The sequence below is a fragment of the Balaenoptera borealis genome (genome assembly GCF_965194805.1).
Source record: "Balaenoptera borealis genome assembly, chromosome: 11".
Taxonomy (NCBI): domain Eukaryota; kingdom Metazoa; phylum Chordata; class Mammalia; order Artiodactyla; family Balaenopteridae; genus Balaenoptera; species Balaenoptera borealis.
Genome location: NC_138868.1, coordinates 84,930,823 through 84,936,877, shown reverse-complemented (window position 1 = coordinate 84,936,877; position 6,055 = coordinate 84,930,823). Strand labels below are relative to the sequence as shown.

General features: G+C 37.4%; 1 protein-coding gene and 1 pseudogene across 3 annotated transcripts in view; both read right to left on the bottom strand.

Annotated features, from left to right (window-relative positions):
* GUCY1A2 (guanylate cyclase 1 soluble subunit alpha 2) overlaps positions 1-6,055 on the bottom strand; it is a 432,229-nt gene that overhangs the window by 29,703 nt on the left and 396,471 nt on the right. The window lies entirely within an intron of this gene.
* LOC309604887 (DNA endonuclease RBBP8 pseudogene) overlaps positions 1-6,055 on the bottom strand; it is a 421,592-nt pseudogene that overhangs the window by 360,262 nt on the left and 55,275 nt on the right. The gene's annotated exons all lie outside the window — the stretch shown is intronic.

Below are 6,055 nucleotides of genomic sequence, written 5' to 3'. Positions count from 1 at the left end.
TCTGTATCCCTCCCTCCCCCCGGCCTGAATGAGCCAGAGCCCGCAAATCAGCTGCTCCTTTAACCCCATCCTGTCTGAGCAAAGAAGAGACGCCCTCAGGCAACCTACAAGCAGAGACGGGGCCAAATCCAAAGCTGAACTCCAGGAGCTGTGCGAACAAAGAAGAGAAAGGGAAATTTCTCCCAGCAGGCTGAGGAGCAGTGAATTAAATCTACACAATCAACTTGATGTATCCTGCATCTGTGGAATACCTGAATAGACAGCAAATTATCCCAAATTGAGTAGGTGGACTTTGGGAGCAATGATATATATATTTTTTCCCCTTTTTCTCTTTTTGTGAGTGTGTATGTGTATACTTCTGTGTGTGATTTTGTCTGTATAGCTTTGCTTTTACCATTTATCCTAGGGTTCTGTCTGTCCTCTTTTTTTAAAAAAATTTATTTATTTATTTATTTTTGCTGTGTTGGGTCTTCGTTTCTGTGCGAGGGCTTTCTCTAGTTGTGGCAAGCGGGGGCCACTCTTCATTGCAGTGCGCTGGCCTTTCACTATCGCTGCCCTTCCCGTTGCGGAGCACAGGCTCCAGACGCGCAGGCTGAGTAATCGTGGCTCACGGGCCCAGTTGCTCCGCGGCATGTGGGATCTTCCCAGACCAGGGCTCGAACCCGTGTCCCCTGCATTGGCAGGCAGATTCTCAACCACTGCACCACCAGGGAAGCCCATGTCCTCTTTTTTTAAAATTTTTATTTTTAGTACAGTTTTTAGCACTTGTTATCATTGGTGGATTTGTTATTTTGGTTTGGTTGCTCTCTTCTATCTTTCTTTCTTTCTTTTTAATTTTAATTTTTTAAAATAATTATTTTTTATTTTAATAAATTTATTTTATTTTATTTTACTTTCTTTTCTTTTCTTTTATCTTCTTTCTTTCTTTATTTTTTTTCTCCTTTTATTCTGAGCTGTGTGGATTACAGGCTCTTGGTGCTCAAGCCAGACGTCAGGGCTGTTCCTCTGAGGTGGGAAAGCCAAGTTCAGGACACTGGTCCACAAGAGACCTCCCAGCTCCACGTAATATCAAACAGTGAAAATCTCCCAGAGATTTCCATCTCAACACCAAGACCCAGCTCCACTCAACGACCAGCAAGATACAGTGCTGGACACCCTATGCCAAACAACAAGCAAGACAGAAACACAACCCCGTCCATTAGCAGAGAGGCTACCTAAAATCATAATAAGGCCACAGACACCCCAAAACACACCACCAGACTTGGACCTGCCCACCAGAAAGACAAGATCCAGCCTCATCCACCAGAACACAGGCACTAGTCCCCTCCACCAGGAAGCCTACACAACCCACTGAACGAACCTTAGCCACTGGGGACAGACATCAAAAACAATGGGAACTAAGAAACTGCAGGCTGTGAAAAGGAGACCTCAAACACAGTAAGTTAAGCAAAATGAGAAGACAGAGGAACACACAGCAGGTGAAGGAGCAAGGCAAAAACCCACCAGACCTAACAAATGAAGAGGAAATAGGCAGTCTACCTGAAAAAGAATTCAAAATAATGATAGTAAAGATGATCTAAAATCTTGGAAATAGAATGGAGAAAATACAAGAAACGTTTAACAAGGACCAGAAGAACTAAGCAGCAAACAAACAGTGAATGAACACAATAAAGGAAATTAAAAATTCTCTAGAAGGGATCAATAGCAGAATAACTGAGGCAGAAGAACAGATAAGCGACCTGGAACATAAAATAGTGGAAATAATTACTGCAGAGCAGAATGAAGAAAAAAGAATGAAAAGAATTGAGGACAGTCTCAGAGACCTCTGGGACAACATTAAACACACCAACATTCGAATTATAGGGGTCCCAGAAGAAAAAGAGAAAAAAACGGGACTGAGAAAATATTTGAAGAGATTATAGTTGAAAACCTCCCTAATATGGGAAAGGAAATAGTTAATCAAGTCCTGGAAGCACAGAGAGTCCCATACAGGATAAATCCAAGGAGAAACATGACAAGACACGTAAAAATCAAATTATCAAAAATTCAATAAAAAGAAAAAATATTAAAAGCAGCAAGGGAAAACAACAAATAACATAAAAGGGAATCCCCATAAGGTTAACAGCTGATCTTTCAGCAGAAATGCTGCAAGCCAGAAGGCAGTGGCAGGACATATTTAAAGTAATGAAAGGGAAAAACCTACAACCAAGATTACTCTACCAAGCAAGGATCTCGTTCAGATTTGATGGAGAAATTAAAACCTTTACAGACAAGCAAAAGCTAAGAGAATTCAGTACCACAAAACCAGTTTTACAACAAATGCTAAAGGAACTTCTCTAGGCAGGAAACACAAGAGAAGGAAAAGACCTAAAATAACAAACCCAAAACAATTAACAAAATGGTAATAGGAACATAGATATTGATAATTACCTTAAATGTAAATGGATTAAATGCTCCAACCAAAAGATAGACTGGTTGAATGGATACAAAAACAAGACTGTATATATGCTGTCTACAGGAGACCCACTTCAGACCTAGGGACACATACAGACTGAAAGTGAGGGGATGGAAAAAGATATTCCATGCAAATGGAAATCAAAACAAACCTGGAGTAGCAATTCTCCTACCAGACAACATAGACTTTAAAAGAAAGACTATTACAAGAGACAAAAGAGGACACTACATAATGATCAGGGGATCAATCCAAGAAGAAGATGTAAAAATTGTAAATATTTATGCACCCAACATAGGAGCACCTCAGTACGTAAGGCAAATACTAAGAGCCATAAAAGGGGAAATCCACAGTAACACAATCATAGTAGGGGATTTTAACACCCCACTTTCACCAATGGACAGTTCATCCAAAATGAAAATAAATAAGGAAACACAAGCTTTAAATGATACTTTAAACAAGATGGGCCTAATTGATATTTATATGGCATTCCATCCAAAAACAACAGAATACACATTCTTCTCAAGTGCTCATGGAACATTCTCCAGGATAGATCATATCTTGGATCATAAATCAAGCCTTGGTAAATTTAAGAAAATTGAAATCATATCAAGTATCTTTTCCGACCACAATGCTATGAGACTAGATATCAATTACAGGAAAAAATCTGTAAGAAATACAAACACATGGAGGCTAAACAATACACTACTTAGTAACCAAGGGATCACTGAAGAAATCAAAGAGGAAATCAAAAAATACCTAGAAAAAAATGACAGTGAAAACACGACGACCCAAAACCTATGAGATGCAGCAAAAGCAGTTCTAAGAGGGACGTTTATAGCAATACATTCCTACCTTAAGAAACAAGAAACATCTCAGATAAACAACCTAAATTTACACCTTAAGCTATTATAGAAAGAAGAAAAAAAAAAAAACCAAAAGTTAACAGAAGGAAAGAAATCATAAAGATGAGATCAGAAATAAATGAAAAGGAAATGAAGGAAATGATAGCAAAGATCAATAAAACTAAAAGCTGGTTCTTTGAGAAGATAAACAAAATTGATAAACCATTAGCCAGACTCATTAAGAAAAAAAGGGAGAAGACTCAAATCAATAGAATTAGAAATGAAAAAGGAGAAGTAAAAACTGACACTGCAGAAATACAAAGGATCATGGGAGATTACTACAAGCAACTATATGCCAATTAAATGGACAACCTGGAAGAAATGGACAGATTCTTAGAAATGCACAATGTTCCAAGCCTGAAAAAGGAAGAAATTGAAAATATGAACAGACCAATCACAAGCACTGAAATTGAAACTGTGATTAAAATCTTCCAACAAACAAAATCAAGGACCAGATGGCTTCACAGGCAACTTCTATCAAACATTTATAGAAGAGCTAACACCAATCCTTCTCAAACTCTTCTAAAATATAGCAGAGGGAGGAAAACTCCCAAGCTCATTCTACGAGGCCACCATCACACTGATACCAAAACCAGACAAAGATGTGACAAACAAACAAAACTACAGGCCAATATCATTGATGAACATAGATGCAAAAATCCTCAACAAAATACTAGCAAACAGAATCCAACAGCACATTAAAAGGATCATACACCATAATCAAGTGGGGTTTTTCCCAGGAATGCAAGGATTCTTCAATACATGCAAATCAATCAATATGATACAACACATTAACAAATGGAAGGAGAAAAACCATATGATGATCTCAATAGATGCAGAGAAAGCTTTCAACAGAATTCAACACCCATTTATGATAAAAACCCTGTAGAAAGTAGGCATAGAGGGAACTTTCTTCAACATAATAAAGGCCATATATGACAAACCCACAGCCAACATCATCCTCAATGGTGAAAAAATGAAACCATTTCCACTAAGATCAAGAACAAGACAAGGTTGTCCACTCTTCCCACTATTATTCAACATAGTTTTGGAAGTTTTAGCCACAACAATCAGAGAAGAAAAAGAAATAAAAGGAATCCAAATCTGAAAAGATGAAGTAAAGCTGTCACTGTTTGCAGATGACATGATACTATACAGAGATTCCTAAAGATGCCACCAGAAAACTACTAGAGCTAATCAATGAATTTGGTAAAGTAACAGGATACAAAATTAATACACAGAGATCTCTTGCATTCCTATACACTAAAGATGAAAAATCTGAAAGTGAAATTAAGAAAACACTCCCATTTACCACTGCAACAAAAAGAAGAAAATATCTAGGAAAGACCTACGTAAGGAGACAAAAGACCTGTATGCAGAACATTAAAAGACGTGATGAAAGAAATTAAAGATGATACAAATAGAGGGAGAGATATACCATGTTCTTTGATTGGAAGAATCAACATCGTGTAAATGACTCTACTACCCAAAGCAATCTACAGATTCAATGCAATCCCTATCAAACTACCATTGACATTTTTCACAGAACTAGAAGAAAAAATTTCACAATTTCTATGGAAACACAAAAGACCCCGAATAGCCAAAGCAATCTTGAGAAAGAAAAATGGAGCTGGAGGAATCAGGCTCCCTGACTTTTGACTATACTACAAAGCTACAGTAAACAAGACATTATGGTACTGGCACAAAAACAGATATATAGATCAATGGAACAAGATAGAATGCCCAGAGATAAACCCACACAAATATGATTACCTTATCTTTGATAAAAGAGGCAAGAACATACAGTGGAGAATAGACAGCCTCTTCAATAAGTGGTGCTGGAAAAACTGGACAGCTACATGAAAAAGAATGAATTTAGAACACTCCCTAACACTATACACAAAAATAAACTCCAAATGTATTAAAGACCTAAATGTAAGGCCAGACACTATAAAACTCTTAAAGGAAAACATAGGCAGAACATTCTATGACATAAATCTCAGCAAGATCCTTTTTGAGCCACCTCCTAGAGAAACTGAAATAAAAACAAAAATAAACAAATGGGACCTAATGAAGCTTAAATGCTTTTGCACAGCAAAGGAAACCATAAGACCAAAAGACAACCCTCAGAATGGGAGAAAATATTTGCAAATGAAGCAACTGACAAAGGATTAATCTCCAAAATTTACAAGCAGCCCATGCAGCTCAATATCAAGTAAACAAACAACCCAATCCAAAAATGGGCAAAAGATCTAAATAGACATTTCTCCAAAGAAGACATACAGATGGCCAAAAAGCACATGAAAAGATGCTCAAGAGAGCTAATTTTTAGAGAAATGCAAATCAAAACTACAACGAGGTATCACTTCACACCAGTCAGAATGGCCATCATCAAAAAATCTACAAACAATAAATGCTGGAGAGGGTGTGGAGAAAAGAGAACCCTCTTGCACTGTTGGTGGGAATGTAAATTGATACAACCACTATGGAGAACAGTATGGAGGTTCCTTTAAAAACAGAAAATAGAACTACCATATGACCCAGCAATGCCACTACTGGGCATGTATGCTGAGAAAGCCATAATTCATAAAGAGTCATGTACCAAAATATTCATTGCAGCTCTATTTACAATAGTCAGGACACGGAAACAACCTAAGTGTCCATCAACAGATGAATGGTAAAGAAGATGTGGCACATA